The sequence below is a fragment of the Ambystoma mexicanum genome, chromosome 1q (genome assembly GCF_040938575.1).
Source record: "Ambystoma mexicanum isolate Mex_15411 chromosome 1q, UKY_AmexF1_1, whole genome shotgun sequence".
Classification (NCBI taxonomy): domain Eukaryota; kingdom Metazoa; phylum Chordata; class Amphibia; order Caudata; family Ambystomatidae; genus Ambystoma; species Ambystoma mexicanum.
The window spans coordinates 582,326,194-582,353,428 of NC_090922.1; positions in this window are offsets into that span (position 1 = coordinate 582,326,194).

Sequence of the window (27,235 nt, forward strand, 5' to 3'; positions counted from 1 at the left end):
ATATTGCTGCCCACATGTGTTGGTTTTACAGTCTGTAATCCAGCATGTTGACCTCTGCTGTGCTTCAACATCCTCTGGGCCTTTTGTGCTGATTTAAAGGGGATGGCCTGCACCTCTGGCTGTTCATGGTGTGTGCTGCTTAGAGGTGTTCATCAGTCGTATGCTGGCCTGACGCAGCTACTTAGGAAAGTGATTTATTTGGCATTGCCTATAATAAATAGCGTAAATCTCACGCCACCACTAGTACTGTGTGGTTTTTGTTGCTTGTTTAATGTGTGGTACATGTTTTGTGTGCCCATGTGAACAATTTGAAGACACTGGGCCTCATTACGAGTTTGGAGGTAGACACGGTGCTATTAGCAGCACCATGGCTGCCTCCAAAATCATGTCCGGGTTCTGTGAATGAGGAATTACCGGGTCATTCCAACCTTGGACTACCCGATAATTCCTCATTAACAAAACCAATCCCCATTCCCATTTGAGCCCCTATAGGGCTCAATGGGAATGGGGATGGAGGTAGCCATACTCAAGAAACAAAGAGCCACATGGTGCTGGCCACATCCCAGGAGCTTTGGTTTGTAAAAAGTTTCTTATTAAGGGTAGCAAGGGAGACCACAGGGATCACAGGTACGACGCCTTGCAACCCTCAAATGACATCCCTGGTTGTATCAAACCTGTAATCTGGCCAATGGTAATTACCAGCAGTATTGCTGGTTTCCCCGAAATTATCATTGCCATCAGTCTCGTAATATTCTCTCAAGAGGTTGCAACTCTCACTATGAACAAGGTCGCACTGGGGCATACAATTGTCTCAGGCTGGCACCAATGAAAAAGTGGCCCACAGTTGCAAGTGGCAATTCATTCCTTTTGTGACAGACTGTTTTAAAGTGCCCAAGGGGGAGTTTTTTGATACAATGGCCCTCATTACGAATTTGGAGGTAAAAAAACGGTGTTTCCTTGATGCCAGTCCCACCGTTTTCGGCAACCTGTGTGGAAATAACAGACGTTCACGGGTTGTCAGGCATGCACATCACAGAAAGACAGTGAAAAGTGGCCAAAAATGACAGCATCGTCGGCACCGGTGCCCGCAGCTCAGGCATCACTATGCCAGAGCCAGCGTCACCGGAAACAGCATCACCGTAAACAGCGGCACCGGAATTATCGTGACCGGAATTAAAGTGATTGCCGGAACAGGAAACAGTCATCATAAAAACACAATCCATTGCAATCTTCAGCATCCACTTAACACCCACCCCACCTAACTGCATAAAACCATCGTGTACCATATCTACTTGTATCCGTGAGACCTGGCTGTGCAAGCCACACTTCTCAGAGGCAGAGCTAAACATGCTTTCTGAGACCATTGTCCGCATTCAGTGGAATTGTTCTCAGCTGACCAGCGCCACCAAACACAGCAGCTGAAAAAGGCCATATTGGGAAGAAGTGGCACAGAAGGTCTCAGCAGTGGGGACAATCCCACGCACAGTCAGAGATTGCCACAAGTGGTGGGATGATCTCCTCCAGAGGGTCCAGAACCTCCAGTCAGCACACCGCAGGCAAAGCATGGCCACAGGTAGTGGACGCTACTCGCCAATTAGTTTCATGCCCTGGGAGGAGAAGTGCAGCAGTGTGCTGCAAATGGAGTTCATAGAAGGGGTTGGGGAGCTGGTATGTGCTGGGAGTGGGGGTTTTGCATGGGGTACTGAGATGGAAATTGCATTGGCCCCATCCCCCAGAATACACCCTGCAGGCACACACCACCACACCTGAACAAATACCCAGGGCCCTGTTGTGGCCAAACACCCTGGCCCCCTCACAATGGCCCATACCTGTAATACATGATGATCACTGCACAGGCACCCTATACTGCCAATTGTAGAGGCATCATCCCCCACACAGACACAAGGCACACTGACACAGCGTACTGCATGCACGCCTGGCATGCCACCAATGGCACCAAGAAACAGCAATGCCGTACTTCCGCTCCACCCACAAATGGCCACCCTCCAATACAATGGCAATGACACGTGTCTCCCACGTCCCTGCCAGACCTGACAAACACCCCCATACACATACTGTCCCTCCAACTGGCTCTTCCATCAGGCCCAGCCTTGCCCCATGCAAAGCCCCCCCCCCACTCCCTGCACATACCAACACCCCACACTCAGACAGAGCCCCCATACCACCATCCCAAGCAATTGCCAGGGCACCTCGTCAGTAGTCCCAGTACAGCAGTGTATCATGTACCAACATCCCAAAACCTGCAGCTGAGTCCGCACAACAGAAGCATGTGTGGTGCACCATGCCATGTTTAACGGCATGTCCTTGCTACAGCATGCCTCACAACCTACACATTGCATGTATCAGTGCATCTTCAACCCACAATGGTCCCCTAACATCAGGCCTTTCTTCCACCCTCAGGCACCTCATCTGACAGCGGCGTAGTGCAACCAGGCACCTCAAGGGGCACTGGATTCCGATGGTGGACAACTCCAAGGACCAACACCACCACCCAGGACACTACAGCTACCATTGCAACAGTCACACTGCCACTCAAACCCAGGCCGCACCTGCAGTGGTGCAATTGCCTGCATGGCTAACAGCAGGAGGACGGACACTACCCCCACCACAGCAATCACATACATAGAGGAGTCCCGCCTGATGCAGGCCACTGGGCGGCGGACTGTATATACCCTTGGACATGCTACATCTGCTATGGTCCTCATGGCCATGAGGGTCTGCGATGGCAACGGCATCATGTTGTTCCATAGCAGTGTAAATTGGAATGTCCCTGCAGGCGGCGCTGGAACGGCGGACCAGTGGCCCTTCACACATCCCATCCACTAGCGCCATGGCCGCCAGTTCTCTTTGTGGCAGCCCAAGGCAGAGGTCGATGTGCTTGTCAGGCACACCAGGGCAGCCCAGGTGGCAAGCGAGCCAAATAATCTAACATGTGCCATGGGTGTGTCTTGGGCTGAGACATCCTGGACAACATGCCACAAGTTGGGGAGGGGATGTGCGGAGGGATAGTTGGGGAGGGCTTGTGGGGAGGAATAGTTGGGCAGGGGCAGTGGGGAGGGATAGTTGGGGAGGGAGTGTTGGTCAACCTGTAATTTCAAATCATTCATTTCAATACACTGGGCGTTAAATAGAAATCATGACTGGACATACATTTTTCATGTGATTGTGTGATTTATTTGGTGTACGATGTGGATTGTGGTTGGTGGCCTAGGCCATGTGCATGTGTGATGTGCTGAAAAGTAGTGGCTGATAAGTTCATAGTGTGCATCACACCCATCCATGGCATCTCTGAGATGGGGCAATGCACTTTCATCCTTGCTGCCAGTGTCGTCTTCCACCTCCGCTGTTTGCATGTCCATGTCTGGGGGAAGGGGAATGTTGCGCCTGATGCACATGTAATGTAACATGGCACAGGCGAGGACTATCTTGCCCACCTTTACAGGGCTGTGCATGAGTGCACCCCCAGACCTACTCAGTCAGTGGAACCTGGCCTTCAGCAGCCCAAAAGTTTGTTCTATGGTGCACCGTGTCCGGATGTGTGCACGGTTGTAGGCATGGTCATGCTGGTCTTGCAGTTGCCTGACGTGGGTTATCAGCCATGGGATCAAGGGGTATCCTGCATCACCTGCATGGGGAACAAAATCATTGTGGTGGTAGTATCATGGAAGGCAAGTCTCTATGTTGGTCTGTGCCACATGGGAATGGCACAAGGCGTAGGCAATAGCACAGATGACCCTAGTATCCAATGCATTATGTTTAAGGCTTCCAGTTTCCCTTTTTTAATGATTTTTACACATTCATGTAGACGGAAATCAGCCTACTTGCCGTCTGTATTTATTTATGTACATGGTAAATAAGGGTAAAACAAGCCTCTCTGTCTGGTTCTCTATGATGTCACTTATACATCGCTGGCCAATCTCATTGCAGATTGGCAACAGGCATAGTGCAATAGTTGTAGGGAATTTGCAGAGAAGGTCGGGAAATTGCTCACAGCATATATCGTAAGACAGCAGGAGTCAAAGGAGCTATCCTTTGTTGCTATGTAATGAATGAAGCTAGGATTTCTTTCCTATATGTCTGCAGGTGTGCTTTAATGAATGGATTTTTGATTTGCAATTAAAGCAGATTAATCCCGCTTGAGAATTATCTTTTCATATGACACCACAGAAATGTGGATGAATGCGGAATGAAAGGGCCAGAAATAATTGTGGATGAATGCAGATGGAAATGCAAGTTAATCTATGTCATGCACCGGAAGCCTTAATCATGATGGAACAATGTTTGAACACAGATGAAGGAATGGATGAGATGGGTTAGATGTCCATTGTAATCATGATGCAAGGGGGGGTGGTTTCTGTTCAAATTTCCGTCACCATTTTAAACCCACCTTGCCCATTGACCCTATGGCAACACCAGCTTCTGCCCTATCCATTGCGTGTGCTACTTCTAATTCCATTTGCATGTCGTACAATGGTCATCTCACCCATTCGTTCATCTGTGCTCAAATATTGTTATGCTTCATTTCACCTGCATATGGGTATGTGCACTTGTGACAGGCAGGTGATCTGGCTACATGCTGTAGGGTACAGTGCTCGGGGGGGGGGTCACATAGGTCTGACATGGCTGTGGCACAGGTGGTGGGTGATGTGCACAGTGTGTAGATGCTGGGGAGGGTGGCATGGGTGAAATGTATTCTGGTACCTGTAGAGTATGTGATGGGCCTGTCTATATGTGCAAAAATAGTGATGGTGTGTGCTCCATTTGCCCATGCACCACATGCCAGACATGCCCTCAGCCCTTTCCGGGGTAACCCCTTTCCACTCACGCGAGATCAATTGGCCTATGTACAGCACTTCTTGCTGACAATATTGTAACTTTTCTTTGTCAACTTTATATCCTTTCTCAGCCAATATATTCAAAAGCTGAATAGAATCGTGTCTGCATCTTTCCTCTGTCGTGTTGCAAATTAAGATGTCATCGACATATTGCAAGACAACACTCTCTAATGCAATATTGCTTAAGTCCATCAGCAGAACTCTGTTGAAAATCGACGGAGACTCACAGTACCCCTGCGGTAACCTTGTGCTTTTCAGACGCATCCGTCTGAATGTAAATGACGTCAGATATTGCAAGTCTCGGTGCAATGTAATTGAGAAAAATGCCTTTTTCAAGTCAATCACCGTGAAATATTTTGCCTCAACAGGTATATTACAAAGGATTGTGGCCAGGTTAGGGACTAAAGGGAACTCGGCCACTACAATGGCCCTCATTACAACTCAGGCGGTAAGGGGTTTACGGCGCCGACCCTTACCGCCTGAGTACGAGGTCCCTTAGCGCCATGGCGGATTTAACACCTGCTTTTAGCAGGTGTTAAAATCCATGGCGCTAAGGGACCATGGAGTTAATTACGCCACCGTAATTTACGGTGGCGTAATTAACGCCTTCCCCACTCCCATTATGCCCTATGGGGCAAAAATGGGAATGGGGAAGGGTAAATGGGGATTGGGGATTTACCGCCCCGCCAAGGTCGGAATGGGGCGGTAAGTCCGCCAACCACCATGGCGTAAACGTAGTTTACGCCATGGTGGTAAAGTCACGGCCCAGGCGGTAACTTACCGCCTGGGTCGTGATGAGGCCCAATATCATTTATCAGGCGTAAATCTTGAATTAGTCTCAAGGACCCTCCCTTTGATTTTTTGATAGGGTAAACTGCGGTATTGCATGACGACTCTGACGTCACTAAGATGCCCTGTTCCATCATAGCCGAAATTGTCTTGAAAATTCCTTCATCTGCTTCCCTAGACATGGGATACTGTCATGCTTTTGGTAAAATTGCTCCTGGCTTCAATTCAATTTTTACTTCTCTGACTCCTTTCAATAAGCCTACGTCATAGGGGCCAGTGGTCCATACTGAGACAGGCACCTGGGCCATGTCATCCTCAAAATATTCAGGACGGTACTGTGCCAACATCATTCTCTTGGGCACTTCTCTTTTGATCATTTTCACCCAGAAAGTAAGATTTAGCTCAACTGTTGTTTCTTCCCCATCTTCTTGCTTATCAAACAGATCGTCATCAGTGACGTCAGTCAATCTGTACCCTTCTTTAACGGCGATTACTGTGCACCATTGTCGGCCTTCATCATCACAACCATCGATCAAAGCCATTTTTCCTCGTACTACGGCTGTGTGTATCATCAAGGGAAATACTTGTCCCTTTTCCTCGTGCATAGGTATTCTTGGCCTAAATAGAAATTCATCTGGGGTCCTCATGGTTTTGTCTGCAAGGCCTGGTAGCCCTGTCATTAGCACACATATTCCATACGCAAATATTTCTGGCTCTAATGGAATAGCTCTCATAGCTCTGTGTCCTGCATATGCTCTAATCATCTTGCATACGTTCAAATAGTGCATTCCTGGAGTTGAACATACCATTCCCTTCTTTGTGAACGAGATTGTCATGTTTAACTTTGTCATTAGGTCTGGTCCCAAAATATTTACTGGGGTTTTGTCTTGAATATAACAGTGGTACATTCATATCACATTCTCCTATAGAGACTGGAAGTGTATATGTAAAAGGAAAACGACTAGTAGGTCCTGTGAAGCACTGAGGATTTATAGCAACGCCGGACAAGGAAAGCTTGCCTTCATGTGTACATGAGCGTGTTGCAACCATGTCAACTAATAAGGAATATTCTTTATCCCCTATAACGACATCTATGGTTCCTGGTGAGGGTCTGGTGTCACTGATAGGATAGAACACATCAGGTTTTCCTGTGAGCTGTCCTAGTCCATATACAACTTTGTCCCATTTTGCGTGAATGGACTTCCCCCATGTTAATGTTAATGTTAAAGGATATTTGTACCACGCACTATCACCACCGGAGTGGTCCCTTGGAGCTCTGGCGGCTCTGAAAAAGGGTGAAAGGGGGGGTTAGTTAGTCAGAATAAGCTGGAAAAGTGCAAGAGAGCAGTGATGCGCTGTTGGCAGCCTCAGCCTGGTGGGTCCGTTGGCTGGGCTTGTGGTGTTTTACGGTAGGCAGTCGTCGTGTACTGTTGTGCAAGTCTATGTGTGGTTTGTTTTGTTGTTTCAATGTAGTGAAGTTTGTGCGGATTGCTGTATTTAGGTTTGTGGTTGTGTTTGGTTAGAGTTTGAGAGGTGTATGCAGAGGGCTGAAGTTGTTAGTGCATTGGTTAGTTGGCATTGCTGTCCTTGCATTTGTGTCAAGGTGTGATGCCCGCTATCATTCACTATTCCATCCAAGTGTGGCACTTGTCATCACTCACAGTTTCATTCAAGTGTAGCACATGCTAACATTCATTACCCTGTCTAGAAGTGATGGAAGCTAGAATTAAGGATGACATCTAAGTGTGGCACATGCGAACATTCATATTTCTATCTAGAAACGATGAGGGCTAAAGTTAAGGATGACATCTAAGTGTGGCACATGCTAACATTCATATTCTATCTAGATGCGATGAGCGCTAAAGTTAAGGATGACATCTAAGTTCGGTACATGCTAACATTCATATTTTATCTAGATGCCATGAGAGCTAAAGTTGAGGATGACGTGTAAGTGTGGCACATGCTAACATTCATATTTCTATCTAGATGTGATGGAAGTTAAAGTTAGGATGACATCTAAATGTGGCACATGCTAACATTCACATTTCTATCTAGATGTGACGGAAGCTAAAGTTAAGGATGAGATCTAAGTGTGGCACATGCTAACATTCATATTTCTATCTAGATGCGATGAGGGCTAAAATTAAGGATGACATCTAAGTGTGGCACATGCTAACATTTATATTCCATCTAGATGCGATGAGGGCTAAAATTAAGGATGACATCTAAGTGTGGCACATGCTAACATTCACATTTCTATCCAGATGTGACAGAAGCTAAAGTTAGGATGACATCTAATTGTGGCACATGCTAAAATTCATATTTCTATATAGATGTGATGAGTGCTAAAGTTAAGGATGACATCTAAGTGTGGCACATGCTAACATTCATATTCTATCTAGATGCGATGAGGGCTAGAGTTAAAGATGATATCTAATTGTGGCACATGCTAAAATTCATATTTCTATATCGATGCGACGCAGGCTAACGTTAAGGATGACATCTAAGTGTGGGATATGCTAACATTGTTACACCTGTCTAAAAGTGATGCAGGCTAATCTTGATCATTCTCTATAGGTGTGGCTAGTATGTTAGTGTGAGATGGAATGCAACATTTACAGTTCACCCAAGAGTGGATTTGGATTGGTGGTCACAAATATTTCCAAGTATGCATGGTGTAAGTCTATGGCAGTCTACATTATGGAAGGTAAGGTAGAGTGGCGAGGGCTTTCTGGAGTAGAGTAATGGCTCTACAGCCCCACCCATGCCACACTTACAGTTTTGTTGGCGACTGTTGGCTTCCTTTGCCGATACCGGCAGACACATCCTGGAGCCACCAGTGCAGGAGCCGCCCTTTTCCTTGGGGCCCTTAGCCGCAGCGCTGCCAGGCAGAGGCAATGCTGAAACCCTTAACGTACCTCTTTAGTGGAATGGTGCTTTCACTGCTCCACCCAACGAAGCTCCTTCTTTATGCCAGTGGAACTGCTCCAACCCATGATTTATATGTTCTATATGTGTTAATCCTGCATTGCTGAGACCCACAACATTCCTGTTCTATCTGAGGAAAGCATGATCTTCTGAGGTCCATGGTAGATTAGGAGTGGGTTGTGCACTACTGAAGGCTATGCTAAGCGTGGGTTGTGCACTACTGAAGGCTATGTTACACACCCGTTTTATATGAGAGGAGCTTCGACGGAATCGGGAATCCTCTACTGTTGCTTACCAACATGCACTGATCCAATCCACCTGTTCTACATGATGAAAGCTTGCAGTGGCAGGGATTGAAATTAAGACTGGATAAGCAGGAGCCAAAGCAGCTCCTGGGTATCCAGCATTAACCAGGGACCAGGAGCCACCTCTGGGTAACAAGAAGCCAGTCAGTACATTGTGTCCTGCAAATATAACTCTCACACAAGACCCAGATCCATCACCCCGTCCACCATTTATGGCCCCTTATGCCTGCAGTGTCATATAGATGTGTCCCAACCCCCATCCACAGACTGTCCCCAACACACAGCCACTGTCACAAAGGTGTGTCTGCTGAGCACCAGCTAACCCGAAGAGCCAAAAGGCAGCTCCCGGCAGCTGGGATGTCAAGCCAGCCAGGCCACTCTAAGCTATAAGAAGAAGCTAAACAGCTCCCAGCTTCCCTCAATTCCGAACTCTGCATTGGGGTTGCCCAGATTTTCCGTTTCTCTGTCTGTTGGTAAAGCATGCACGTCTCCTACGCAAGCTGGCGTGAGCTAAACGTTAAAGAGCGTATGCTGCTGTCGTACCTTTTTCTTTACATGCAAAGGAACCTCAGAGTGTTGGTGTTCGTCTGTTCCATTTGTGAGTCGGTGTCTGTGCTACTGCATCTGATGCTTTATCTGTTAGTGTGAGACCCCCTTTTTGTCTGTCATGATGTGGCTCACTGCCACGTGATATAACTTTTTGAACACGTCCACAGGTTGTTACACGTTGTACTCTCTTTCAAATGAGAAAACTAATTTTCACTATCTTGAAATTGCATTTACTCTCAAACTTAGAAAATAGGGCGTAAAATATTCTCACTGCTAAATCTTATCTGGAGCACCTAAAGTTGAAGATAGATGCACAGGGTGATGGTACAGTAGGCAGAGTGTCAAGTGTAGGAGGACGTGTGAGGAAGGTCCAGAGAGAGTCTCTGTTTTTACATTTTTGCAGTGAAGTATTCAGCTAGGTCATTAGCTGTGACAGCGGAGTTGATAGTCATAGACTTAGGAGAGAGTTTAGGGTGCCCTGTAGCCGGCGGGGAAGGTTGGAGGGAGAGTCAATGAGGATTAGGTATAATTCCCTTTTTGCTCTATCAAGAGTGGACTTGAGAGTGTTGAGGGTCAGGGAGGTTGAGTGGCAGGTCCTCATGCGAGTGGGTACACCTCTATTTGCGCAGCAGCTGACACTTATCTGTGCGAATAGAGTATATGAATGGGGTGACCCATGGTTGAGGATGCTGAAAGTAAGCAGTGGCAAGTGACACTGTGTTAGCTCTTATCCCAGAGTTCACAGCCTGACCTGCACTTACTGTCTGTGCCAGTTGCATTGGACTGGAAGCGGCAAGGGTGTCTTTAAACCCCTCTGAGAGCTTGTGGTGACAAGACAGCACTGGTAAACCAGTAATGCCTATAGCCATGTTAAAAATAGCATTGGAAGAGTTACACTATCCAGCACACATGATAAAAGAGAATCTCGGGGCAACACTCGCTGAGTGTGTAGCGCGCCAGGCCCAGAGGCATCCGGGCACAAAGACCTTAGTAGGCATATTTACAAAGATTGAACAACATATACAAAATAACACCAGATGTAAAATGTGCAGTATAGTACACAATTGTATATATAAGGTATATTATAATAGACATAATTACAGAAGATAAGAGAAAATAGACAGCCAAGCGTAAACTTACAGGAAGCACAGAAATGTGCAGCAGAGCGTAGGCTTGGTCAAGCTGAGGTGATCACAATAGGCAGTTATCATCAGAACAGGGAAGCTCAAGCCCCCGGCTTTTTGGAGTTTAAATCTAGGCAAAGATAGGCTGTGTGTCTGGGCAGTTCTTTGGGTCGGGAGGAAGTGTGAAGGGAAAGGCGGTTGGAAAGGTAGAGGGGGGCCTTGTTAGTCAAGCATTTGTGAGTAAGGGCAAGTGTTTTCAGCGCATTCTCTGTTTGACAGGGAGCCAATGCAGGTTAGTCCTGATGTTGAAGATGTTTTGGTTTCTTGAAATATTTAAAGCCGCTCTAATGGCGTTATTCTGGGTAATTTGCAGTTTGTTAAGGTTTGCCTGGCTGGTCCCCAGATAGAGGGCACTACAGTAGTCAATCTTAGACTTGATAAGCGTTCTAGCTAGAGTGATGCTATTGGGGGTGGTCAGAAAAGGTCTGCAAGCTGCAATGAGTTTGCAGGTATATGCCAACGCTTATCTGACGGCATTCGTTTGTCTTGTCAGGGACAGGGTGGAGTCAAGATAGAAGCCCAAGGTTTTAGTATCCTTGGACACTTTAATGACATTGCCATCAATGATGAAGGACTGATACAAGTGATCTAATTTATTAAGCCGTTGAGAGGAGCCCAAAATGAGGAGCTCCGTCTTATCATCATTGAGACAAAGTTCATGTTGGGCCATCCAAGCCTGGATTACCAGATATACTTCATTCAGTGCCTTGGTGTCTGCAATGTGGTCACCTGTGATGGGGATGAGTATCTGGGTAGCATCACCATAATTAGTGTAAGAGACACCCAGATAATCAAGAACATCAAGAGTGGTTTGGTGAACACATTGTAAAGTGTAGGTGACACACATGAGCCTTGAGGGACCCCACATTGGATAGGGGCTGGGTCAGCAGCTGCTGAAGGAGAAAAAACACTCATGTGCCTGTTGCTGAGAAAGGAGCTGATACACGCAGTGGCAAAATCGGAGAAGTAGGCGGCAGAGCGGAGGTGCTGGCACAGGATTTTGTGATTGACCAGATCGTAGGCCGCAGACAAGTCTAGGAGTAGTAGCAAGGCTAATTTCCCATTATCTTTCAGGACTTCGATTTGAGTTTTCAAATCTATCAGAGCGGTTTCGGTCCCATGCCTGGGACGGAAGCCGGATTGTCTTAGTCCAAGGAGGTTGTTAAGTTCCAGATAGTCTTGAATCTGCAGGTAGGCCGCACGATCAAGCATTTTGAGCATGAACGGGACAGTTGTGACAGGCCTGTAATTAGTTGGCATATTCGGGTCTAAGGAAGGTTTTTTTTAACAATGGGATTACCCAAGCATCCTTGAGATTGTCAGGAACAATACCTGTTTTAAAGGAGGAGTTGATAAAGGCAATTATGAAAGGGGCAAGGTCATAAGCCGAATCCTTGATGATGGAGTCAGGGCAGGAATCACCTTGGCAATTGGACGGTTTGATTCTATTGATGATGACTTCCACTTCGGCAATGGTGAGTGGAGAGAAGGCAAACGGTTTGATCTTAGGTGATGTCAAGGGAAGAGTCATTATTGGAGTGGGCTGACGATTATCCAGCTTCAGTCTGCTTTGTTTATCTTTAATTTTAGATTGGAGGGAAGAGATTTTATTCAATAAGGCTGTCTGGATATTAGTGCACCAATTGCTATCTTTAATACAAGTGTCAGAGGTGTGGCAGGAGATTCAAGTTCCTTTAGGATCTTGAATAGTTCTTTGGTATTCGAGTCTGCTTGCATGATGCGGGTACTAAAAGACTCTTTTTTGGCATGGTAGATGGCTTCTTTATAGTTAAGGGTGGCTAGGATAAGGCCATCCTTGTGAGCATCAGACTGATGGCTTCTCCAACAATTTTCCGCACAACGTTTAGCTTTGTGGAGCACTCTTATCTACGGTGTAAACCAGGAGTTAAGGTGTGCATGAGGTTTAGGCTTTCTCAGTTTAATGGGGGCGATAGAGTTTAAAGCTGAGAGCATTGCTTGGTTGTAAGTGTCTGCTAAGATTGTAGGATCAGAGCAGGAGTATGTGACCTTGTTAAGGGATGGGAGTAAAAGAGGGAGTAATTTCTCTCTAGTTATGTCCCTTTTGTTTCTAGTAGGGAGGGCCGGAGCCATTGTAGGTAGAGGGCGTGAGGCTGCTTCAATCATAAAGGTAATGATATGGTGGTCAGACCGTAAGCAGGGTGCATTAGATAGTACATTGATGTTGCAATTGGTATCGGCTAGCCAGTCAAGTGTCCTTCCTTTAATGTGGGTAGATTCTAGGATGTGCTGAGTGAATCCAAGGTCGGTTAGAGTATTAGCAAGGTCAATGGCGGTAGGGTCATTGAGGTCACGGAATCCCAAATTAAGGTCTCCTAGGAGAATGATTTGCAAGTTAGTTTTGGATTTATCTAGTAATAGGGTATAGATCTCATCCGCAAAGGAGGAAGCTGGGCCAGGTGGTCTGTTGATAAGGTGTAAGGTGGCGGTTTGGTTGGGCATTAGAGGTAGCTTGACTGAGAGCAATTCCGCAGACTCCAAATTGACATTAGGTACAGCTCTTATGCCAAGTGCGTTTTTGTGGATGAAGGCAACTCCACCCCTCTAGATTGAGCAGTGTTACGATCGCAGCGCGTAATACTGTAATCTGGAGGTATGGCTAGAGATAATGTGGGTCCAGATGCTGCATGTAACCATGTCTCGGATATAGCAATAAAGTCAAGCTTTTGGGTTGTGATAAGGTCAGCAATGTCTAGTGCGTGGGCAGTGACCGATCTGGCATTGATAAGTGCGCCTTTGATTTGAGTAACTTTGGCTGCTGTGGCTGCAGTTTTAGGGTTATTAATGGTGATGGGAGTACATATGGCAGAGGGCTGAGACTAGGTGAGGGGAGTTTGGGCATGGTGTGGGCAAAAGAGTTAGAGCGCCTGTTCACGTGACAGAACCTGGATCCTAATCTCTTATTTCTCAAGTGGATGGCACAAGGTTGATTCGGTGTGGGTTTCTTATATATTATCTTTTATACAGAATTTATACAGAATTTAGCAGATCATGTTGCATTTTTTATGGTGAACTGTATAATCTGCCAGCAGTTCATGGCTGGGCACACACTAAAAGTAATTAGAGGAGTCATCCCAAGGCCCAATGGACCTTTTCAGCACTTGCATGTCGATTACGTCGATATGATTCGATATGATTCAAGTATTGAAGTATTCAAAGTATTCAAAATCAACGACATCCGACAAATCATACAAAATAAGACCAACCATAACACTCAACCAACCGGACCTAACGAAGAGCCACAGCAAAAACTCCAAACCAAAACGTTCCTGAAACATCAGCAGAGGCATTCACCAAGCTGGTAAAACGCAGCAAGAAAGCTGGATCACCAATGGATCCCTGCCCCTGATGTCTACAAATCAATCCTCGCACAAGGAGCGCCATCAGAATACTACAGAAACTTCCTAAATCTTTCACTCTCAACAGGAACTGTACCACAATTTTTTCACCAAACCGCTTCTAAAAACAAGTGGCGATGTGGAAGACCTCCAACTACAGACCAATTTCTCACATTCCATACGCGGCAAAACTCCTAGAAACTTACATATACAAACTAACCCCAAGAACATGTAGAATAACACCACTTGCTAGACCAAGCAAGTTGGTTTCAGACCTGCAAGAGCAACAGAATTGGCACTACAAGAGTGTGTGGAATGGATTGGAGTGCGTGGAATGGATAGGAGTGCGTGGAATGATTGAGAGAGCATGGAAAAGAACGGATTTGAGTGCTTGAAATTGTCGTAATGCAAGGAACAGTCAGAGTACATGGAACGGATGGAGTACATGGAACTATTGGAGTGAGCCCGAGCTCAAACACCTAAGGTAAACCACCATATAACATCTCCACGCTTACTCTCTTCTTTACACCACCACTCAACTAGAACACAGTGATACTATGACACCATTTGGTATAGCTGTTCTCATACCATCATCTGCCTCATACTCCCCATCACCCTAACTTAACACTGCTGGTTACACACCCTCCAGCCTAGGCGTTCTCCTCAGGCCTAACGCAGCCAGAATCGGTCTGGATAAAACCTACCAGAACTAACACATACTCTTGATCTCCCAACCACCACACCTACGGCTAAGAAGCAGCTATCACACGAATGCCACACCAGCTGCACACATATCCGTTGCGCACACACACCTTTGACTCTCTCTACTTTCTCTATTGACTTGAACTTCGGTTCCCGAGGGCGTTCAACCTACCAGCGCCTTGAGACCATACCAATGGTACATAAGGCGCTATATAAATGCAAAGTAACATAACATAACATAACATGTAACGGGTACAGGTAGCTAATTGTTGTGGTGTGTCCATTCTCTAGATGGATAGAAGCAGGTCCATGTACACACCCAGACTCTACCTGTGCTGCCAAATTTCTGGTGAGAGAGGTATTTCCCAGGTGAGGAGTATGTGAAGTCATGAGATCAGATAATGGGGCTCACTTTGTCAACAAACTTTTTGAACAGATTAGCTTGTTGCTTGGTACAAAGCACAAGTTCTCGTTGTTGTATCACCCGCAAATTAATGGGATATTTGAGAAGCTCATCAGCTTCTTAAAGGAAAGGATAGCCAATTTGAAGCTAACACTAAAGAAGGGATGACTACACTGCCTTCCATTGGCACTGTACGCACTCAGAAACCAACGTGGTTTTGACCATCATCCTATGCCGCACTAAATAGCAACAGGGAGAAGGATGCACACTCCCCTGACACCCAGAGACAGAGCTAGATGTGATGCCCAGCCAGCAGGAGAAATCTTAGGATCTGAAATGCAAAATTACTTGAACTGCATGACATCTTGTCTTACTGTAATTTCAGGACAGCTGCAGCGACGACGAGAAGGGTGCAGGGCAGCACAGAACACAGAAGGTGATACTACTGCAGACACAGCACAGAGTCTATGTGTTCCATCAATCTTCCCTGGAGGCTCCGTCCTGGTGAAGAATCACACGAGAAAAAAGTGGGGTGAGCCAAGGTTTAACGGTCCCTTTAGAGCGGAAGATGTCACTCCCTCTGCAGTAAAGCTACAAGGAAGAAGAGCTTGGATCTTTTTAGGTGACATCAAGCCATACATTGGAGAAGGCCCCCTGCCCACACCCCAATGCATAGAGTCTACAGACGACGGGGAAGAACCACAGCACATCCAGACGAGATCCATGACGAGGAAGAAGGACGCATGACCAGCAGCAAAACAAAGACAAGGAACTTTTGTGCAAAGTTTTGGTTTCATTTTGGACATTCCTCTGAGCAAAAAAGGGGATAAGGACATAGAAACGGACACTCTGTGCATCCTAGTTGCAGGGTGTAGAAGAAAAGTGCACATATAAGCCACAACATAGTCTGTTGAACTTTGGACTGAGGCACAGTGAAGCCTTGATAAGAAAAGGAGATGCCAAATTTTGTTCGAGGACACATACATTGGAAAAAAATATAGTATCCAGATTCTTTCAACACAGAGACTTTGTTCAGACTCACTTATGGTGTCCCACAACAGTGACATCACTAAGGACATTTTGATATATATCAAGTTAGTATTGAGATCGTACCCGTCATTGGTGGGAAGGCTCGCCAGCATCATTGAATTTCTTCAAGATCCTGAAAACGAAAAGACGATAAGGAGGCTGCTCACTGTGATTGCCGAGCAGTTCCTCCTGCTTCCGGAGTACAGCGATGAAAAACCATATGTCCCAAGCAGAGGAAGAAGTGAATAGGCTTATCAACGCCCTGTTCTTTCGCTTAATTGAAGACTGTCCAGATCTTGTTGGGAGAACCACAGACGTTTTGACATTTCTTCGAGATCCTGCACAGAACATTTAAGTATATTTAAGTATAATTCTGAACAGAATTATCATCCAAGTTGGTCTCCACACACATCAAAATTGCAGAAACTGCTCACAGTGAGTGAGGGCCAAACAGTTCCAAACTTCAGTAAGGGCAGGACAAATGTCCCTGCCACCGGAAGATAGCAGATTGGTAAGCAATGTCTTTTTTTGCCTAATTGAGGATTTCCCAGAACTTGTGGGGAGACCCACTGGTGTTGATGTCCTCACATTCATCAGAGACCCAGCTAATTCTGCGCAGGTGAGCATGCTCTTGCATGGTATTGTGATGCAAGTCGAACTTTCTAACCATCAACAGAACTATCTGAGAAGATTTTAAACTTTCCCCCGAGGGACAGATCTAGAAGGTACTGCCAGAGACTTCACTCTTGTTATCCTGGCAAGGACACGACATGTTGTCTAGAATGAAGAAAATAAGAGGCATTGGACCTCATTACGACCCTGGAGGTAACCATGCCACTTTTTGCAGCATGGCTACCCCCATTCCGGGTTCTGACCTTGTAGGGCCGGTATTTCCCCATTCAGGGAACCCAGACCCGGTACAGCCCCATTCCCATTTCAGCCCCCATAGGGCTCAATGGGAATGGGGATGATTCTAACAACGGGCCTATTGTTAGCATCCTGGTCTGCTCGTGGGACATGCTAAGGAAGCCTGGTTTTACCAGGCGTTCTTAGCGGGTCCCGCGAGTAGACCTCATAATGAGGTGGTAGGGGGTTAACGGGGCCGGCAGCTCTACCTTGACTGGGAACTCGTGTACTTTGAACATGCAGAGTAAAGAGACTTGCCGGATTTATTGCTCGATTTTGGCATTTAGTCATACGTAGAAAAAGGAACTACATCCAGAGACAATAGACAATCCATTGTTCAAAGAGGGACAATTGTTTGAGTCCCTACAAACCACAAGCAGAAACAGCAGAATCCAGAAATAATATTGTCTAAGAGTGTATTAAAAGTTAGTTTCTTTCGACAGATGATAGAGATGGGAAACCAAAGTAGCAACCTTGTCCTCCCTCAGGAAGAGAGACACTCTTATTTTTCCAGAACTAAATGCTGTAGATTAACCTATAGGGGTATTATGTACCTTTGCATTGTAGTCATCATTGTTTTACTGTCACTGACGATTAGAACTGCATTTTTTATTGGTGCACAAAGTGTTCCAATTCCAGTGCACCCACCAAATGATGCACACATGACACCCACAAAAGCACCCAGACCTTATATAATCATACCAGTCCTTAGAAGGTCTGATAATGGAGTGAGTGAACTTGAGATGGATGTGATTAACAATGACACACACACACATTTGGTAACAAACAAATTGAAAAGCCGGAGACAGGGTCGGCACAATATGAATGAAAGAAGGTTACTGACAACCACACGCATGCAAACGATGAATGCAAACACGCTAGGTCTAGTGTCAATAATTGCAGAACCACAAGCCAAAGAAGAAAGGAAGGTTGGACAACCAACAATAAGAAGCTCTACGATAAGTGAAGTTAAAAGCCAAATAAGAAAGCTGAACTCTTGAAGAGACAAAAAGAGTTGGAGAGGAAGCCAACGGAAACAGAATTGATGGAAACTCTTGATCCAACACAGAGAAGGGCAAATGCAAGCCCGGAGAAGATCTTTGCACAAGCACAGATGATAGCAGAATCTTTATGGCCGTTCATAGCCAGAGCAAGGAAGAGGCAAGAGGAAAAACAAAGAATTGCCAGACTTTTGCCTACTCAATTGGTGCAGATGAAGAGGCCCGCACCATGGACTAGGATACCTGAGAATCCTCCAGCAAGAAGAAGCCATACGGATGCGTTCAAGGACGTACTTATAGCAAACTACATGAAAACCCTGAGAATTAAGAAAAGCATACAAGGAGATGACAGTGAACTAAACGACTACTTGGACAGCACAGCACATTTGGGAAACACCATATGGTACCAACATATGAAAGAAGTTGGAAGATGGAGTTCAGAGGGGGAATGCTTTGTTTGCGCACTCCTACCTTACAGCATGGGGAAGTCAAAGATCTTTGTAGCTGTAGAAATTGATGTACAGACAGCACACTGTCTATCGCATGTAGCAATGTGCAAGACCAGAGGCCAGTTCATGGGAAGTGATGCCTCATTGAAATGGGCAACTGAAACAACCGATCCAAATGAAGATGATTATGTCCAAGACATAAAGACAAGAAACAATGGAAAGACAAAGCACATTGTGATCAGATACGAGAAGCCTGTAGTTAAAGGAGCAAATGAGCAGAAATCAGAAGAGAAGAAAATCACAAGCTAAATGCCCAAGGAAAAACTCCAGAAGAAGCTCGAAAGTGGAAGAATAGAGGCCAAATGCAAATTTGGGGAACAGTGCTTTCACCAGACGAATGGGAAAAACGAGTAGTGATTTGCAGAGCATGGATGGTCATTGGAACCTGCAAAAAAGCAATTGAAAACGCACAAAGGATATGCAAGCCAGTATGGCCAAAACTTCCTAAACTGCTAACATGGTTCGAAGACAGAGGTGGACCCTTGCAGATAGTGCCATTGGAGAATCCGAAACTCTGCTTCAGGAATAATGGCACAAGGAAGATGGGAGAGAATCAGAACTGTGGACGAGTCTTTGACGCTCCAGGAATGGTACATTGACCTACAGTGATCATGGATCATTATTGGGCATGTGGATCCAAAGCATACATCAGACTGGCGAGAAACTGGGGAGGTATTTGCACAATAGTGAATGTCCACATTCCAGCATTGGTGATTCCGAAAACTAACCTGAATATTGACAGTTTCCCAAAAGCAGATGCTCACCTGAGGAAGAAGAGATCTGTGGAACTGATGAATCGAATGAAGAGAGAGAATTACTTTTCTGCTATATCAGAAGAAGCTTTTCATGCAATCCCGTATAAACACAGACTGTTCAGTCTAACGTCATCAGTGTTCATGACAATTTCTATGCCAAGAGTTCAGTTTGGACAAATACTAAATGGTTGCAGATAACCAGATGGAAGTTACTGCAGACCATCAACACGACCATAAAAGGATTCAATGCAATCAGAGAAGAGTTGAGAGCAATCCGACTGATGAGACTCCAGAACAGATATGTCTTAGACACGATCACAGCCATGGATTGAGGTGTTTGCGCAAAAATCCGAGACTCATGTTGCACATTTATAACTTCTCACGATGAAGAAAATGGAACTCTAACAGAAGCCATAGTTTTGCTGACAAAACTACAGAATCAAGTGATTGATGAAACTGACGAAGTGGACGATGACAGCTGGTTTGGATCTCTATTTTCATGGGTTCCACAATGGATGGCAGATGCATTAAAATTCCTAGGAGCCCTGCTAGTGATGATATTGCTCGGATTCTGTGTTATCAAGATAATAATCTCTCAGTGCCAGAAAACTGCGAATAAGGCCATAGGGACGAAGAATATGATTGATGTCGAACCAGGGTTGAAGCACAAGGACCTGACTGATGAAGAAATAAGAGAGTGGACGTAGAGTGACAGTCCTGCCCTGCTAGAGAGGACTGCACTCCTTTCCTACTTGCATTCACCTGTTCCTGAGTCTTTTCACCATTGTTGTGCTGGTGGGTGGACCCACAGTACAAAGAGCATTTGTGCCACGGAGCGGCCGCGGAGTGGACGTAGAGTGACAGTCCTGCCCTGCTAGAGAGGGCTGCACTCCTTTCCTACTTGCATTCACCTGTTCCTGAGTCTTTTCACCATTGTTGTGCTGGTGGGTGGACCCACAGTACAAAAGAGCATTTGTGCCACGGAGCGGCCGCAGAGTGGACGTAGAGTGACAGTCCTGCCCTGCTAGAGAGGACTGCACTCCTTTCCTACTTGCATTCACCTGTTCCTAAGTCTTTTCACCATTGTTGTGCTGGTGGGTGGACCCACAGTACAAAAGAGCATTTGTGCCGCGGAGCTGCCGCAGAGTGAACGTAGAGTGACAGTCCTGCAGTCCTGGCAGGCCGGGCAGCCAGAGCCAGGGCCGCTATGGACTCCCCTCCCCTCCTTGAAGACGACGACGGACGATGTCTTCGCAGTGCTTGTCTAAAAATGCTTGCAACAGTCTCCACACCGACAAAAAAATAATAACTTTGCAAGAGATAACTAATACAAAGCTGGACCAGCCACTACGCACAAAACCAAAAGGGAGACCCAAGGTCACTAAACTGCTGAATACACCACCACCAAAAACCACCTGCATCGACCACACAAACCTGGAGCCGTCGGCTGCTGCGGCAGGACCGGGCAGAGAGGAGCCCGTGGACGCGGCGTCCATGGAGCGGGCGCCGGTGGTGTTGGTGGCCAGCGTCGATGCGCCTGCCCCAGGTTGGCCGCCCACTCGCCTGCCGGAGTCATCTCCCGGAGGGGATTCAGCGCCGGCCAAGGTCGGTGAGGAGGCAAGGGGGCGGGTGCGTTCGCCGATGAGATGCGGAGACGTCGTAGTCGGAGAAGCTCCAGTGGGAGGTCCTCTCCCGCCAAGCGTTCCTGGTTTCGATCGCAGCCTCCCGCCTCCGGCTGCTCCCAAGCAAGCCCCCGGGGAGGGGGAGCGGGGAGTGGAGGAGGTGGTGGACGAGCAGGTCCGTACGCTTCCTCCAGCGACAGCCCGGATCCCCGAGCCCCGAGAAAGAGGGGGGGGCGGCGAGATTCATGTGGAGACTGTGAGGGGGGTCGTGCCCGCCCAGCAAGTGTCTGCCTCTTTGATCGACATCCAGCGACCAGACTCTGCCCAGGAAGCGGACGAAGCTCCGCCCTTGGCAACTATCAGCGAAGTGCAGGCTCTGATCCATGCTGAGCCGAGTATAGGACCATTGCCATCTCCGGGGGATGTAAGCCAAGAAACAGATGAGATCCGGTCATCAAATAACAGAAAACGCCAAAGGCCTGCACAGCCCCACAAAACCGGGAATGTTTCCAACAGAAACAGCATAAAAAAAACGACAAAGGGGCTACAAACTAAAGGAAAAGGCCTAGCCCAGAAAAAAACTACAAACACAAACGGTAGTGCTATTAATTTGAGAAACTTTTTCAACCTCAGGCCATCCTTCACCAACGTTGGAAGGGCCGAACTAACTGACCTGGAAATCCTAGAAGCCCTGAATGACTGTTTGCCGGTCTCCAAACAAAGACGGATTGAGTACCCTATACCGCAGGTCCCAATTAATATGGGAAAGGCAGTTTGTGGCATTACTGAAGTGATCAAAGAGCTGACGCCCCGTATCGATAACATCCTAAGCCCCCAAAAATTGACGCCTCAGAGGACAGTGCTACTTCCTGGGGAGCAAGAGCTGGCCGAGGGCCCAGAGAGCCCTCGTATAGTCCAAAAGACCACAAATGGATCCTCGATTACGAAGGAAAACAATCATCCTCTACCCTCATCGTTGGAAATCCAAGAAAAGAGTGGTGGACAAATGAAGGGCCAAGAGACATCGTTGGCGAAAGGTGACAACCATGAAATTATAACTATAGACACTGCCAAAGAGCCCTTGGAAAACACGCAAATCAAGATGACGCAAAAGGGCAGTCTTCAGTTAAATGGCACACCATCATGCAAACAAAAAACCAACGGATCAATTCTCAATACTGACCAAGCGCTTTGTGACCTCTCAATGCATGAACCTTGCAGGAAACTGACAGAAGTCACCCAGCTACAACGCCCGTTTCAAACGGGTTCTCTGCCAGACTGGCATATTCCTTCGATGAAAGGGCGGCCACCGCTGTCCGTTGAACAAAATCTAAGCACTTCTACGCCATATAACCTGGATGTGCCGGCAATAATGTCAACAGTGTCAATAGCTCTCTGTCCATTTATGAAGCTATACGAAGGTATAAGCGACACATTGAAAGATCACACGTCCATCCAAGCATCATTATTGACAAAATTGTCTTTCTTGGAAGCCTACATCATATCGCAGGAAAACATAAAAGTAAGCGAAGTACAAACGAGGGTTCTGGGCCCAGCTGGGACTGGGCCAGTCCAGGCCCTAAACAGTTCATTTTGCAAAGAAGTTGGCTCCCAAACTGCCCTCACGATAGATCTAACGGAGAGCACAACTGTGCCCTCATCAGTAGCAAAAGTTAACGCCAAAGGAGGGCAAACGTCGGTGAGGAGCGAAACCCGTCCAGCATTAGAGCCAGTATTCGTTCTACAAAAAAAAATGAACAAAGAGTCGTCTAAAGATAACGAAAAGCTAAAAAATAGACTAGGGGAAAAAACACTGTCGATGGCCCCAGCGTCATTAGCAAACAAAATCGAAGTCTTGAGAGCAAACAAGTCACCAAAGACAATAGGAGAATTTATGCAACAGGATTTGATAAACTTGAGCACCTACTGCGACGACGAAGTCCTGCAGGAAAAAAGGAACGAAACAACAAGCATAGACTTAGCGATAGTTGAGCCTCGAAACGTTGAAAACCAAAGCAAATTTAATAATAAAGAAGATAACGTCCACAAACTTTACAAAAATAGAAGACCTGAGAGCGTAAGAAAAGAGTCATCAAACTCAACTCCTCGATACTCAGAAAATCTAAGCAAACACAACAAAGAAGGAAAAAAAGTTCACAGGATGGAGTACGAAGACGAAAACACCAGAAATGGAAATCGAAAAGAGTCCACAAAGGATAAAAAAGTTGGAAATGCAGCAAGTTCTTCGAGGAAGCAATACAAGAGGCGTGACAGATCGTCCTGCGGCCAGACAACACCAAAAAGACACAAAACATTGTCAAAGGCAAGGCCAGCATACGACGGGCCTCCTAAATTCCATTATGTCTCAAAAACAGAAAAGTACAATAAAGCTCACGTCCAAAGAGAGACGACAAGATGGATTATGAAACTAGAACAGATTGAGGGAAACGACGACGTAATTACTCTAAATTGAGGGGGTGTACTCGCTTTCTTCAGCTACATTCCGTCATTAGCCCAAATAAGATCCGAAGACTTACAAATCGTGGACCCGAGTCATACACGGAAAAAAGCAGTGGCCCACCTGTACATTGCCTCAAAGAACATTAAAAGTCAACTGGAAAGCGACTCTAACAAACTGCTCAAAATGGGATATGATCTAACGGAATCAACGAGAGAAATCACTTCAAGGGCCGGTGCAGTTTTGCCCCGGCGAAAGCCCGCTCTGAACCAGAATCGAGGCAAAGAGGCCATAAACCACCTGCAAGATCAAAGGGAGAAAGATAAGGACCTCTGCAAAGAAGCCAAAAATCGTAGTAGAACTGAAAATACTTACCCTTGGAAACCTTTAGACCACCCTTTGGAAGACTATCACGACAGGTCACCAGTGAGGAACAGAAAGTGTTGTGAAAGTGACCATACATCCTCAAACAGACTCGCTACTAAAGTCCATCTGGACCAATTGAGGTCCAACCCTCGTGGACGAGACGCAAAACCAGCAAAGATGGTGGTTTCTTCCAGCAAACCTCCGGCAAGAAAGCTGTGGGACTGGTTCCCGAAAATGCTGCAAAAACAACACAAAAGCTAGCAATCGCTTATCCCAGAGCAAGTCGATCAACAGCAACGCGGCGGAAAACCAGCTACAGGTGGCCTAAAACTCTGCTCCTGGAATACAAGAGGCCACGGGCACCTTACGGCACCTAGTGATGTAAAACTATCAGAATTCGACGTCCTCTGTTTCCAGGAGACCTGGCTAATGGAGTCGCCTTCCCTTGACGGGTACAACATCTTTTTGGCCCCTGCAAAAAAGGGCTCGAAAAGGCGTCCGACATCAGGAATCTTGACTGCGATTCGACATAACTGCGGCCTGTCTGAAGCAAAAGTTTTGAGAAGTAATCAATCTTTACTTATGATTAGCACAAAACTGGATGAGCACAAAACAAACAAAGGTAAAAATGCAAAATCGACATTAGTCATAATGAACATTTACTGGAACCCAGCGGCTGTCGATGCTAGAAACTTCCTGAAAATGATTGAACAAGCCATTGACTCGGCCACAGCTACGCACGCGGCATTACATCTATTGCTGTGCGGGGACATCAATGCTTCCTGTGATAAAAATAACGGTAAAGAACACCCGGCCCAAAAAACTTCATCCACAGTCTCAAGAGGGAGGGCATGGTCAAAACTGATGGCATCCAGGGATCTACACAACATGAGTGAGGTCCTAGCCAAAGAAACCTTTCTCCCCACTTGGGAAAATGGCCTATGTAACGCAGCAATCGATTACATCTATGTCTCCGACAGCCTGGCGAGGCTAACTAGGGAATTTGGGGTGACAAGGACCAGCAAAAGTGACCATAATTTGCTGCACGTTACCTGGCAGACAAACCAGATCCAAAATCCAAAGACACTAACTCAACTGGAAACAAACGTCAGAGGAACAAAAATAAAATTGTCAGTGAATGCAATAATCAACCTCAAACGGAAGTACTGTGCTCAAAACATCACTACTCAAGCAAATGAGACAGACCATCTACCGCTCCTAGAGATCTATAAAAAGAAGAGGGGCCCAAAAAACAACGAAGAACCCAAGAAGCATGTGTACGACAAACTCTTGGTTGAAAAGAAGAGAGTCCTTAGAAAAGTGAAGAGGGAAGCCCTCGCTAGAGGTCTCACAAAAACAGGCAAGACAGTCATAGAGGCCACCAGGGTGTACAGATCATGGCTCAAACAGCATCGGGCGAAATTGTTTCAGCAAGACGCCGAGGAAATCCAAACAGCTATACGAGGGAACAAAAGCCGAGAATTTTGGTCGCTAATAAACTCAGCCACACCACAAGAAAAATCAACTATAATTAACAACGTAGGTGAATCCGAATGGGTGAATTTCTTCAAAACCCTCTTTGCCCTACCAGAAACAACTAGGGCTCCTAAGCAGAATCTCAAATCTGCACAATGGATAATCTTGGATAATGTCGAAGACATAAGTTGTCAGATTAGGTCACTTAAGAACTCCAGAGCGCCCGGACCTGATGGGATCACCAACGTGGATCTAAAGGCACATCCTGAAGAATGGACGGCCTTCCTGTGTGAAATTTTCCAGAGATGTGCCATATCAAAATCAATCCCTCCATCATGGAAATCAGCGACGGTGGTGCCCATCTTCAAAAAAGGCAACAAAAGCGACCCGGCAAACTACCGCCCAATCGCCTTGCTGGATTGTATAGGCAAGGTGTTTGGGTCCCTCTTGCTAAAGGAATTTAAGGCGTGGGCTAAAACGGCGCCTTGTGAGGACCATTTACAATCAGGGTTCAAGAAAAATGTTGGTACATCTGCAAATATCTTGATAATGAACATCATGAAACATAAAGTCCTCGAGGGAGGCCCACGGATCTTCACTGTCTTCTTGGACCTTACTCAGGCCTTTGATCGTATAGACAGAGGCCTGTTATGGGACAAGTTAGAGGCATGGAATTGTCCGCCTTCCATCTTAGAACCCATTAAAGCGCTGTATTCGGAGACAAACATGAGGGTGCGCCTGGATCAACAGGGTCTCTTATCCGCCCTGATTCCAACGAAAAGGGGCGTAAAACAAGGTTGCCCTTTGGCTCCGGCACTGTTCTTGGCATTCCTGGGAGACATCAAGATATCGGAAGAAATGGTGCGCAGTTTCGCCCCTAAAATCGGGAAAGAGCATGTGGGAAGGCTCCTGTACGCAGACGACGTTATACTCCTCGACCACACACAAATTGGACTGCAACGTCAGTTGAGTAACCTCCAGCAATACATGGAAAGAAACAACTTGGAGATAAACGACAAAAAAACCAAACTAATGTCTCTGTCCAAAAACACTAAAACCACTGGAAAGACGAATCTAGTTCTGAATAAAAACCAGATTGAAAATGTGACGGAATTTAAGTATCTGGGTGTCATTTTGGACAATTCCAAAAAAGAGACTGGTATGCAAAATCTCCTAAAAGAAAAAACTAGAAAACTCATAGCACAAGCAAAAGCTATTGATAGGAAATTTGGTCGATTTTCCTTGATCCCGGTGATCAACTTTTATAAAATGAAGGTGGTCCCAACCTTAGCTTACGGAGCAGATGCGTTGCCTAATATTCCCACAACCATCTGGTCTACCATGGAGGCAATGTTCTGGCGGTCTATCTTGGGGCTTCCAAAATGCGTGCCTATAGCGTGCATAAGACAAGAACTCAGTCTTCTCTCCCTCGAGGGATCAGTAAGATGCAATTCCATAATGCTCTTCTGGAAATGTCAAACGGCAGTTAGTCCTTCTGTCTACTACTTGATTCTTCAAGAAATAAATGAACAAAAATGTCAGATGTTAAATGACTGGTCAGACCGAATCAAGACAATCCTTCAAGAAGTTGCACTTGATATGGAGTAAAAGTATTGACCAGCGTGAAGGAACTCGATTGGATCAAAACAATTGAGAAAGCGGCTTCAAACAAGCTAACGAGTCACCTGGCGGTGAATATTCGTAAACTAAACGAGCTACAACCACTTGTCAAGCAGTTCCCGTCCAAGCAAGTAAGGTCTCTGTTACTAAGAGCTAGAATGAACTTGCTATACACAAACGAGATCTTATTCATACAGGGCCTCGCGACTACAAACTCCTGTAGATTTTGTGGCCCAACAGAAGAAATAGAAACCATCCGTCATTTGTTGCTTTCTTGTCCTGAAACCCTGAAGTTAAGATCCTTGTACCTGAGACACATCTTCTCGGACTACGTGCTGCAGGACGAAGCACTCTGTTGGTCAAGGCTAATAGCGGGCGACAAGACCTCATGGCTGTTAGC